Raw genomic sequence first — 13,757 nt, 5'->3', positions numbered from 1 at the left:
GAATGAGTTGAATGTCCAGAGGGCAGAGGCACTCTCAAACATGCAACTGGTGTTTCAAATGTTGTGTTAACATTCAAAACTCCATAGTGACTTTCCTTTAGGGCAGAGAAATTCAAATCACTTTGATTTTAGTTTCTCTCCAGTGGCAGCTGGAGCCCAGAGTCAAATCCGTACACTACCAGATGGCATGGTGTTAGACAGTACGTCGATGTGTGTTTGTATTTGTATGTGTGTGCAGCATAATGTGTGGCCTTCAAAGCTCTTCTGACTGCTCAGAGGCAGCGAGAGATGGAGGGCAAAAAGAAGAAATGAAGGAATAAATAGGATGGAGGACAAGAGGAGGGAGAGGGATAGTTTTGGATTTTGAACATAGGTCTGTTTGAGTTTGATTAATAGGACTCTTTCTTCCTGTTTTTGTATCCACAGTTTTAATTAAAGGGACCCCCTGGAGAGAGGAAACACTGCATACCCTGACAGATATGACTGCTGAGCAAAGAAAGGCAGTCAGTTACAGAAATGTAAATATAACTGAGCACACAAAGGAATTTGCAAAGACATTTAGCCTGCCCAATTAATGAGCTCTAACTATGATTTCAAGCTTCTTTGTTTGTTTCTATTTCTCTATCCTTGGGTTACTCCTGTGTCAACATTAACAGCAGGTTAACATATGTGTGTGAGTGTGAGTGTGTGTGTGTGTGTGTGTGCGTGTGTGTGTGTGTGTGTGTGTGCTCTTGTTTTTGTGACATATCAGGACACAACTCTGTATAATGACATGGGTATGACTAGGGAAATTACAAGGAGAGGGTGACTTATGAGGACACAACCCATGTCCCCATTTTTCAAAACGCTTCTAAATATACATAATATACAGTTTTTACAGTATAAAAAACATTACGCCTATGGGATGTCCCCACTTTTCACAAAAACAAACGTGTGTGTGTGTTTGTGTGTGTGTAACAACACCAATGTTACAAAATATGACATTGAAAAGTGTATAAATTAACAATATTTACCGAGCTTTGATGACTTGAGGTCCGAAAAATTCAGTTCAGTTCAGTCAATAGTTAAAAGTTAACTATTAAAAAAGATAGCTGATCATAAGTGTACAAATAAAATATATTGTTTAAATTGTAGCTGGCAGTACTGCAAGGCATGCATTGAGTTATTATTTTGGAATAAATGTAAAATGCTTAAAAACACTAACCACTAACACAATTTTTTATTTTTTATTTTTATTTTATTTTCTGACAGTGTAAGTAATGTTTATTTAACAAAGAAAATGTGACCGGGACATGAATTTACATTTATATATGTATTTCAGAACACTTCATCTGCATATATACAGATAAGAGCTTATCCAAATAATGATTAGGAGCAGCAATTAAGGATCAGTATACTGAAAAAAACAGGAGGTTTTTTTGGGAGGAACAAAAATGCATATTCAGTAATTAGCTTCTTGGCTCACAATTATGACCAAGTATGAACTTCTTTGTTTTATTACACTACTAGCAAGACCATTAGTGGAGAAGGATCAGTAGTTGGGGTTTTGGCCGTGTTAACATCAGAAGCGCCTTGCCTTGTACTCTCTGATACCAAGGCCCTCCTCACACCAATTAAAGCTCATTTAGATGCATCTTTGTCCTTTTTCCTTCTGGTTTTCTTTCCTGGATGCCTTATTTTTCTATTTAGCAGCTTATTATGATCTTTCTCCCGCTCTAACGAGATGAGAAAATACTTGCTCCGTACGTGCTCCTTTGGGAGAGCAGAGCAGAAAAGAAAGAGCAGAATAGAAGAAGGAGTGATGGATAAGTGTAGGTGAAATGAGATAAAAACAGCAGAGGTGAAAGCTCAGATTCACGGTGAATACAGAAGCTGTGAACTGTGCTCTATAAAATATATTTTTTATTCTGGAGACGAGATGTAAGAAAGTGAGAAACAGACTGCACTGCTCATACATCAGTCATATCTCACAGGACTGATTATTTGGTTAGTACACTGTCTGTGGCTTTATTCTTTGTGGAATATTTCTCAAGCAGCAAAATCATATTTCAAAAACTTGCAGAGATGTAAATTCCATCATAAGCGATTCACATGTCATAGGTTCTTTCCCTTTACGACCGCAACATTAATCATTGGTGGCCTGGCCGAGGGTCAAGACCACAAAATTGTAAGATCAAGCGAGCAGACGAGGAAATTCCGATTCAGATTTTCATAATCCATGTTTCTAAACTGTATGAGTTTACATACAAGCCTGTTTCCACCACAGAAATAAAAAAAAAGAAGCCACACTCCACTTAAGTCCACGAGACCGTAGTGTGTCTCATTTTAGTCTTCAAAAGGGTACTCGAGAGCGCCTCCTTTGTGGCCACTATGCATCCTCAATGCACATTTCCGCAGCAGACTTCTACCCAACAGTCAAAGAGGCATTACGTCACGAAAGTGCGGTCTCAGAGGAAGACCTTGAGGGGTTTAGAGTGCCATTTGGGATTGGGCATATGAGCGAAGTGATCAAGTATACATGTAGAAATCAGAATTATCGGTATTACTGCCAAGATCATTAGTGCTGTGGAGAAGGATCAGTAGCCTACCTGGAGTTATGGTCATTAGAAGCCCCTCCTCACACCAATTAAAGGACATTTAGATGCAACTTTGTCCTGTCTCATCTTGCTTTTCTTTCCTTGATGCCTTATTTTTCTATTTAGCTTCTTACTATTATCTTCCTCCTGCTCTAATGAGATGAGAAAACACTCATCATGAGTATCTGCTCCTATAGGAGAGCGGAGCAGAAAAGAAAGAGCAGAATGGAAGGAGTAATGGATAACCAGTCCATTTTAAGGAATATTCTGTTGAGTAAAATAGAATTGTGTTCTTATGCACCACTGACAACAACGATCTCATGTTTTTCTCTGAGCAGTCAGGTGGTGTCCGTGACCAGCTGATGAAGTTAACATTAACCCAATGATGACAGTGCAACTTGCTACAAACCTGGCACCCTGCTTTAAAGTGCATCTGTCTGACACACACTCACACACTTGCTACAGCTGGGTATACACGCTTACTCTACTTTGATGTTCAGGGCCTGTGCATCAGTGCTCCAAAAATAAATGCAAGAGCAGTTTGCCACTCCAGAGACACATATTCCAATGAGTCACCCTGTCAGTCCCTAAAGAACACGGCACACAAGAGAGACAAGGCAAAGAACGAGGAGAACCTAAGCGACAACTGACTGAGTCATGTATATATATATATATATATATATATATATATATATGCAAAATTCTTGCAGTATGTGTTTATGGCCATGGTTTGATCCCATAAATTTAATTTGCTGACTTAAAAGAACTTTCAAGGGTAAATGTAAGTATATAGAACTGACTTATAGAAACTAATTTAAATATGCAATCAAAAAATATACACTACTGTTCACAAGTCAGATTTTTTTTTTCATGTGTTTGAAAGAAGTTTTTATGTTCACCAAGGCTGCATTTATGTGATTAATTATATATTATAAAGTTCAGAATTTTCAGCAGCCATTACTTCAGTCTTCAGTGTCACATGATCCTTCAGAAATCATTCCAATATTCTGATCAATGCTGAAAACTGATCAATATTTTGTGATAGCTGACATATTTTATTATGAATTCTTTGATGAATAAAAAAGTTTAAAATAACCACATTTATTTCAAATAGAAATTCTTTGTAACAAATGTCTTTTTTTTCTCTTTTCCTTTACAAATTTTGCACAGACAGTACTATATACATACACATAAACATACATACAAACACCAACAGTTTTTCTCCCAACATTTCTGCTTTTAAATCATCCAGAAAAGATGTTCTATTATAAGTGAATTTCTGTTTTTCAAATGTAGAGCATACTGTCATTTGTTTTTAACCTGGAGCATCATGGGTGTTTACTGTTTCTTTATTATAACAGTGTTTCTGACCTTTAAAGAAGTGTAGTTGGACTGTGTTCTGGATCCAGAGAGGAAATTTCAATTTTTCAGAGTTTCTGCAAACACGGACATCGTTTCTCTGCAAAAACACAGTGAACTGAATTACAAAAACAGTACATGGCAAAAATGTATAATTGGCTGTTCCAACACATGCACTCCTCTGCAAGAAATAGGATAACATTGAGCACACCCTGTTCAAGCTCAGAATGAGAATAACTGCACTGAAAGTTAAGGATAATAGTGATGGTGAAATGGTTGGCTAGATGCCTTTCTTGAATATTAATCACTTATTATTTAAGTTTAATTTGAAACATCTGAATAGTCTGACTATAATTCCAACCCTGATAGCAAGCAGTTTCGGTCCAGATTCGGCCCAGATCTGGCCCGCATGGATTTCATGCGGGCCAGATGTGGGCCGGATCTGGGCCAACACTATGTTGCTGTCTGGGAAGTGATTTTACTTTTATTCACTGGAATTTTCAAATGGAACAGCAAATCAGAATCTTTACTGAATTGGGAATAAAACTAGTTCCACTGCAATCAGCACTGCTGTCATTTTGTCATCTGCTTTGCTCTCATGTGGTTTTTAGCAGCGTGCTGGTGTCCTTGTTGTTGCGCTATCCTCGTGATAACACTCCCAGCGGTATCAGTTGCCCCAAAATGTTCGAGTGTGCGTGGTTTGTGTGGACGTCCTCTAAACAGAGTCTCACACACACACACACTCAGATGTGGATAAATGACAGCAGCTTGTTTCATGCACCGGGCCTCATCAGACACTACAGACTCCCAGGAAAATGAACCATCATTAAACACTCACAGAGAGAGAGAGAGAGAGAGAGAAAATCATTGGTACTGGGATGCCGGTAGATGGGAGAAATAAGTACAAGCATAATTATGATAATGAGAGAAGGACAGCAGGGAGAAGGTAGATATTAATGACAGCTCATTATCACAGTCAGAGACATCAAGCACATCTCTCTCTCCCTCCTCATCTGTATGTCAGAATCAGACCGCTTTTTTTCTTTTTTTTTTTGCAGTGCATCCAAAAGCAGTCACATGCCTCTATTTCTGATTTTGTCATTCTCTTCATCTTTATTTTCTCTCCATCCTTTTCTCAAGCAGCCTTAAATTGACAGTTCATCTAAAAATGAAAATTCTTTCATCATTTATTCACCCTCATGTCATTCCAAACCTGTATTACTTACTTTCTTCTGCTGAACATGGTACATTGATGGTACCCACTGACTTTCATAGTATCTTTTTATACTCTCAAGGAAATGGCTACCATGAACTGTTTGGTTACTAACTTTAGGGAGAGTAAATAAGACAGAATTTTCATTTTTCAGTGAACTATCCCTTTATCACAGTTCTCTCTCTCTCTCTCTCTCTCTATATATATATATATATATATATATATATATATTTATTTATATATATATATAATTATTATTATTATTAGCGTAAATTTCAGTAAAACGTCAAATTGAAAATGTAAATGAATTGCGGAAATTCACTTGTTAAATTTTATGTATTTGTATATGTTATGTATATGTTTTTTTTTTTTTTTACCCTACAGCTTCAAATTAGATTTTGAATGTGGTCTCAGACATTAGGACCTCACTGTATATATTAAAGAAGTGTGATTGCAGCACAGAGGGGAAGGATGTGGAAGTGGATGCTTTTTTTCTCTCTCTCTTAACAAGCATTTCATTCATTAGAACATGGGAACAGGAGGGATGCAATTTATCCCATGTGCCTTTGTTCTGTGAAAATGAAACACTCTGTGAAACGTAACTGGTAACAGCCTCGGAGGAAAACACACACACAGCAGAAATATCAATTCAGGTTGGGGGGCAGAACTGGTCTAGTATTGCTTTTTTTTTCAGGTATACTGTGTGGTTATATCTGTGTAATGTCAGATCAGAGACCCAAAACATTTCTGAGGATGAGAGAGCGAGAGGAAGAGGAGATCCGGCTCATAAGCACCTCAGTAGTTCTGGAGAACATCCAGGGGCAGAGAGACTCAGAGGGTACATGGTCTCCTCACCGTCTTGGAATGCTCGAAACCCAAAAGGGGAGGAGGGTCACGCCTGTGTTAAATTCAGACCCAAGGCCTCATTTTGGAAATAAGCCATCCCACCATGTGTAATCATCCAAACTGCACGCGCCCCAGTGGTCTGCACGGGCTCTTACTTTTGCTAATTAGCAAGCCCCCTGCTTTTTATCATGCCTGCTTTTCCAGCACTCTCCCTATCCCATGACTTTTTCCAGCCTAAAGGGCTTTCAGGGAGGACACTAACAGACAGAACCTTGGCTAATGAGGAAAAGAGCAAGACCTTGATGATCATGGGGGGCCCATGAATTATATTATAACCAGTAAATCCTTTGTTTGAGCTCATTTCGTTTGGCTTTGTTACTATCCTGTGATATTCACTGGTGTTTTCCCTGAGCCTGGAATTTCGTAACTGAGCCTTTGTGGACATGATGAATCATAGTCTTAGGAAAAGGACCAAAGCAGATACTGTCTACACAATCACAGCAGGAGCTCACTGTAAAAAAAGTGCTCAGAACGGAATATTAACCTACTGTTAACTATTTAAGGTGCAGTATAATAGCATTTGGAAACAATTCACCTTATGTTACCATAAACATTTTAAATATTACTATGTTATTTGGTTTCGGATCTTGTTTACATTACTCATTTTACAGAGTGATTAAGTTATCAAATAAAAATAAAAAAAAATTACCAGTCAGAGCAAAAAAATAGCTAGGAACAAAATATTAAGACTGTGGCAGATGTTACTTTCAGTGCAATCGTTTGGAGGGAAAGTCAAGTCAAATGCATTACATTGTACTGGGATGTTTTCCCCCCTGTTAAATACATTTATAACCATTCAGTAAACACTAAGTAAATATTTCATTGAATTACCATTGCAGCTCATACATATTTCACAAGGTTGCTAATACGTACGAGTGAATTTTGCTTAATCGTACATATTTGACAAGTTCCCCAATCCGTATGAATTCATACAAATGACCTAACCCTAACCTCGCTTCCGGGTCACATTTCATACAAACTTGAACAAGTGAGGTCATACGAATTAGTCCCCTGGTAAAATACGAATTGGTCGTGAGATAGCATTGGAGTTACTTACATTTTGGACACAATGTTTCAGTTACTTTTGTTCCACCAGAGGAAACAGTTGGGCGTCTCCGAGCAATGCACAGTATACTACTAGTATTGTTTTGTTTGTGATTAAATCTGAAAAAAATAAATAATAATAATAATCTATTTGGTTGAGTAAGTGATTCAATGACTTTCTCAAAAAGACAGTCACTTGTTTTGTTAATCAATCAATCAATCACCTTTATTTATATAGTGCTTTAAACAAAATACATTGCGTCAAAGCACTGAACAACATTCATTTGGAAAACAGTGTGTAAAAAATGCAAAATGATAGTTAAAGGCAGTTCATCATTGAATTCAGTTATATCATCTCTGTTCAGTTTAAATAGTGTCTGTGCATTTATTTGCAATCAAGTCAATGATATCGCTGTAGATGAAGTGACCCCAACTAAGCAAGCCAGAGGCGACAGCGGCAAGGAACCAAAACTCCAACGGTGACAGAATGGAGAAAAAAACCTTGGGAGAAACCAGGCTCAGTTGGGGGGGCCAGTTCTCCTCTGACCAGACGAAACCAGTAGTTCAATTCCAGGCTGCAGCAAAGTCAGATTGTGCAGAAGAATCATCTGTTTCCTGTGGTCTCGCCCTGGTGGTCCTCTGGGACAAGGTATTTACAGGGGATCTGTATCTGGGGCTCTAGTTGTCCTGGTCTCTGCTGTCTTTCAGGGCAATAGAGGTCCTTTCTAGGTGCTGATCGACCATCATGTCTGGATACGTACTGGATCCGGGTGACTGCAGTGACCCTCTGGTCTGGATACAGACTGGATCTGGTGGCCCCGGTGACCTCGGAACAAGAGAGAAACAGACAAATATTAGCGTAGATGCCATTCTTCTAATGATGTAGAAGGTACATAGGGTGTTATGTGAAGTGTTTCCGGTTCCAGTTTACCTAATTAATGCAGCCTAAGAAACCTTTAACAGATTTGGATATAGAGGAGTATAATGTAAAAGGAGCTCATTCAAATACTGAGGTGCTAAACCATTCAGGGCTCTATAAGTTATAAGCAATATTTTAAAATCTATACGATGTTTGATAGAGAGCCAGTGCAGCGATGACAGGACCGGGCTAATATGGTCATACTTCCTGGTTCTAGTAAGAACTCTTCCTACTGCATTTTGGACTAGCTGTAGTTTGTTTACTAAGCGTGCAGAACAACCACCCAATAAAGCATTACAATAATCTAACACTGAAGTCATAAATGCATGGATTAACATTTTTGCATTTGACATTGAGAGCACAGGCTGTAATTTAGATATATTTTTGAGATGGAAAAATGCAGTTTTACAAATGCTAGAAACGTGGCTTTCTAAGGAAAGATTGCGATCAAATAGCACACCTAGGTTCCAAACTGATGACGAAGAATTGACAGAGCAACCATCAAGTCTTAGACAGTGTTCTAGGTTATTACAAGCAGAGTTTTTAGGTCCTACAATTAACACCTCTGTTTTTTAGCAGTAAGAAATTACTCGTCATCCAATTTTTTATATCGACTATGCATTCCATTAGTTTTTCAAATTGTTGTGTTTCACCGGGCCGCGAAGAAATATAGAGCTGAGTATCATCAGCATAACACTGAAAGCTAACACCATGTTTCCTGATGATATCTCCCAAGGGTAACATATAAAGCTTGAAGAGTAGCGGCCCTAGTACTGAGCCTTGAGGTACTCCATACTGCACTTGTGATCGATATGATACATCTTCATTCACTGCTACGAACTGATGGCGGTCATATAAGTACGATTTAAACCATGCTAATGCACTTCCACTGATGCCAACAAAGTGTTCAAGTCTATGCAAGAGAATGCTGTGGTCAATTGTGTCAAACGCAGCACTAAGATCCAATAAAACTAATAGAGAGATACACCCACGATCAGATGATAAGAGCAGATCATTTGTAACTCAGGAGAGCAGTCTCAGTACTATGATACGGTCTAAATCCTGACTGGAAATCCTCACATATACCATTTTTTCTCTAAGAAGGAATATAATTGTGAGGATACCACCTTTTCTAGTATCTTGGCCAGAAAAGGGAGATTCGAGATTGGTCTATAATTAACTAGTTCTTTGGGGTCAAGTTGTGGTTTTTTTATGAGAGGCTTAATAACAGCGAGTTTGAAAGTTCTGGGGACATATCCTAATGACAATGAGGAATTAATTATTTATTAACTCTCAATCCTAGAACATTCCTGCATCTCACTCAATCCTATTCCATTATCATTTATAGCACAATTGTTTATACACTTATTTATTTGCCAATTTGTAAATCTCTTTTTTTTTTTTTTTCTGTGTGTTGTTGTCTCTGTGTACTGGAAGCTTATGTCACTAAAACAAATTCCTTGTATGCGTAAGCATACTTGGCAATAAAGCTCTTTCTGATTTCTGATTCTGATTCTGATTAATAATAGTCAAAAGAGGACCTATGACTTCTGGAAGCAACTCTTTTAGGAGCTTAGATGGTATAGGGTCTAACATACATGTTGTTGGTTTAGATGATTTAACAAGTTTATACAATTCTTCCTCTCCTATAGTAGAGAATGAGTGGAACTGTTCCTCAGGGGGTCTATAGAGTCTGGGAACATGACGTCAGCAACGCAATGCATTCTGGGACTTTGGGACATGGACGCTGCTGTGTGGATTGATAATAGACTGTTTTGTTTGCTCTCTACAGCTAAAAAATAAGTTACAATGGTAAAAGCTTGTTGTGTAATTAACTGCCATACTCGTACTCATGACCGGCATGGAAAAATAATTTGAATGGAGTGCGATTTTTCAGCTTTCCCGCTGGAAAACCGCACCTTGATCTCAGGTCTCCGAGTTAACAAAGCTGAGTCACATGGCTTGGTTAGCAGCAGTAAGAAGGAAAAGAAGGATTGTCCCTTTGGTCTGATATATACACACGCATGTATGTGCATTTATATATATATATATATATATATATATATATATATATATATATATATATATATATATATATATATATATATATATATATATACAGAAATGTACGTTATATAAACAACTTTTTTTTTGGATTTGATTAATCGATTTGACAGACTTACATTAAATGTTACCTATGCATGAACCACATCTCCTGCATTATCAGTGTTATGCATATTGCATACCACCTGTTACAGTAATAAACGGCAAAATTGATCAATTCTGTATCTCTTTATTTGTGCATCATAACACACTGAGGTTATTTTGTACAGTTTACATATTAACACATATTAAAAAGTAAAGGGGCAGTGTAACACATAAAAGGTAATCAGGTAAACAAGTATCAAGACCACAGGTAGGGCAGTGAAAATTGAAAAAAAAAGGAAGATTATTTAATTTATACGTTCAGTGCACTTCAAGTATCCTAACATGTTCCCTAATGGTCTACTACTAAAGATGTTTCACCGATCAACGAGCACTTGACGTATAGTACAGTAACCTTCAAGTATCAAGAACATAGATAATGTAATAAGTGAAAAAGGTACATAGAAAGACAATTGTTAAAATTGATTAATTCAAGACCTTTGTGCAGACAACAGTTTTCCGCTCGTTGATCCGGAAAATTTGAAGGTTCTGCACCCATCCATTTGTAAATTGCAGGTGAGACTCGAGAGATTTATAATTTTTAAACTGATCAGAGGTGTACGCTCTGACACTACAAACAAGGTAAGAAAACACATTGGGGAAGGTTACGAGCGGCAGCTCTTTAAGATCATCCGACCACTCTTTGTGTTCGTGCAGACTGAGTTCGTTGATTGTCTTGATTTTTTCTAAATACCGCATCTTTGCTTCCTTGTTGAGTTTTTCTTTATATGTAATCTTACACTTGATCTGTATGTCATGTCACTTTCACTTTTACTGATAAGCGTGTCCCAAACATGGCCGCGACTACCCAGAATGCAATGCGCAGTGACGTAGTTTCCCAAGCTCTATAGTGCACTGTCTGATGTGATACTGTAGCTGACGGCTGAATGGTTGCAATTTTATCTCTAATAGTATCGATTTTAGAAGTAAAGTAGTTCATAAAGTCATTACTGCTGTGGTGTTGGGAAATGTCAATACTTGTTGAGGCTTTATTTTTCATTAATTTTGCCACTGTATTGAATAAATACCTGGGTTTATGTTTGTTTTCTTCTAAAAGAGAAGAAAAGTAATCAGATCTAGCAGTTTTTAATGCTTTTCTGTAGGATATGTTACTTTCCCGCCAAGCAATACGAAATACCTCTAGTTTTGTTTTCCTCCAGCTGCGCTCCATTTTTCGGGCTGCTCTCTTTAGGGTGCGAGTATGCTCATTATACCATGGTGTCAAACTGTTTTCCTTAACCTTCCTTAAGCGTAAAGGAGCAACTGTATTTAAAGTGCTAGAAAAGAATGACAGTATGTCTGGAAGAGACACACACAAATAAGTGGAGTAAAATCTGATTGGCCATCATTTATTTTCTTCTTTTTTAACATGACATTTAGGGAGAAGGTACATCTGAAATCAGTAAAACTTAGACGGCATAGACGGTAATGCAGCAAAATATTAGCTTAAGTAATGGCAAAGCCGTCCAACAGTTGTACAAATAATACCAATGAATGTATTGCAAAATGCGTATTGGCTCTTTAGTAAGAATTTCCTTCTGTATCAAAATAATAAACACTGATTATTTTAATAAGTTCCAATTATTTATTTGAAGCCAGCCAACCAGATTGGAGCTTGAAACTAGTTTGATCTTCATTCAAGTCTCACTTTAGATTACCATAAATTTATTCAGCTTAATTTGAGTTTACTCAACATCAAGATATCTTGGCAGCACTTCACAGAAACAGTTTATATCAAGCCATATCACTCTGTCATTCTTACATTCCCTTTCTCTCTCTTCACTGGTTGAGAATAGAAGGGTATCATACTGTAGCAAAGAGGAGAAGTACCATGTTAAAACCACAAGTGCTCCTTTGTTGTGGAAACTGTAGACAGAGCTACGAAAGTCAGCATCAGGGAGAAACATCTCACCTTCTGCACACTGATCTGAAGAGCCGTGCTGAAATACTTAAGCTGCATTCTCTATATTTTGACTGCAATGACAGATAAATACACATATCCACACATATATTCCTGCAAAAATAAGTTGACAGACTTACTGCAACACCATCCCTGGTGTCATAAGCTCCGTGCAATGAATTGCTTTTTTTCTACTGCATTTTTACCTTGTTTGTATGAAATAGTTGATGTCCCATGACTTCAAAGGATGTGGCATTTTTGGAAAATTGTGCTTTGAGGATAAGATCTTGCCAATCGACATCCGGCGCCTGCCTTCATTTGCCACCCGTGACTACAGGCTGGCCTGTATTTCCCTGCTTTCTGACTATTCTTCTTCATTAGATCAGTGTGTGGGTGGCCTGGTGGTCAAATAGCTAGTCTGCTCTGTTGTCTGAAAAATCGCAAGAGCAATTCCTTTCACACATACAATTTTTGGCCCAAGGGAACGCTGCTGGTTCTTTAAGACCAACTTTGCTATACAGACTCTCCCAGATGGTTCCCAGTACAGTGGTTTGATGTTCTGTTACTAAAAAAAAATCTTCATTTTGCTATATTCTGAATTCGGCTATAAGCATTGTGCAAAATACTAAGTACAAATAAAATAAAAATGGTTAATTACTTGCACAGGGTTTTTTTTGTCGTCACTGCTCTGGGCAACTAAATCATTCTGCATTCTCTCCTAAAGTCCCAGTGCTGACCTTATATAAGCTCAAAGGTCAGGGGATATGGACAAGGGTGTTTTATTCCAATAAAACCAGTGTCTTGGGACCTCTGTTTGCCCGGGAGTATAAAATCAGTAGACACACAAAATGTACAATTTATATAAAGAGAAAACATCATTGGAATGTGTGTAGAAATATTATTTGAACAGTGTCTTCTCAGCACAGTTTCATAAGAACATAATATTACTGCTTTAAAGTTTTATAGTAGTTTACGTAAATACCTTTTCTCCAAAAAGCCAGGTTACAGAAGTAAAAGTCCCATTCATTTTCTCAATATAGGGGAATTTTATGAAAATTTATGAACCTTTTAAAAACAGACCTACTGTGAGCTACAATGATGTGAATTTATGGTATATGCTTTCGTTGAGTCATATTTAACAGCAGAATTTAGTATTACACCTCCAACTCCCTTGAAGCTTAAACTACTTAAATATTTGTGTATTTGGTTTGTTTTTGGATCTATAGTCAACATATTTTAAACAATAGCTGTTAATTTTTTTTATCGTTTTCAATTGGATTGTATCATTAGCAATGTTTTTCATACTTTTTTATACACAAACATACAGTATAGCTTCAAATCAATGATCGTAATGTTGTGATTCACCTCATAGCTGGTTGGTTTGGTGCATGGCATTCAACAATAACTTTTTAACAATTTCTGATTTCTATGGGAAAAACATTTTGGAAAGAAAAATGCTTACGGAACCAATGCTGCTGAGCAAGAGGGTTGGTGCTGTTGTTGCTCAATTTGAGCATTATAGCTAGCATCTGTATGAAGCTGAAAACTTTTTGCTTTTTTTCCCCATAATTAATACATCATCCAATAGACACTGACATTAAACATAAATATTTCAACAAATGATAAACATAGACA

The sequence above is a fragment of the Carassius auratus genome, chromosome 9, assembly GCF_003368295.1.
Source record: "Carassius auratus strain Wakin chromosome 9, ASM336829v1, whole genome shotgun sequence".
Lineage (NCBI taxonomy): Eukaryota > Metazoa > Chordata > Actinopteri > Cypriniformes > Cyprinidae > Carassius > Carassius auratus.
Note: the sequence above shows the minus strand (reverse complement) of the source record.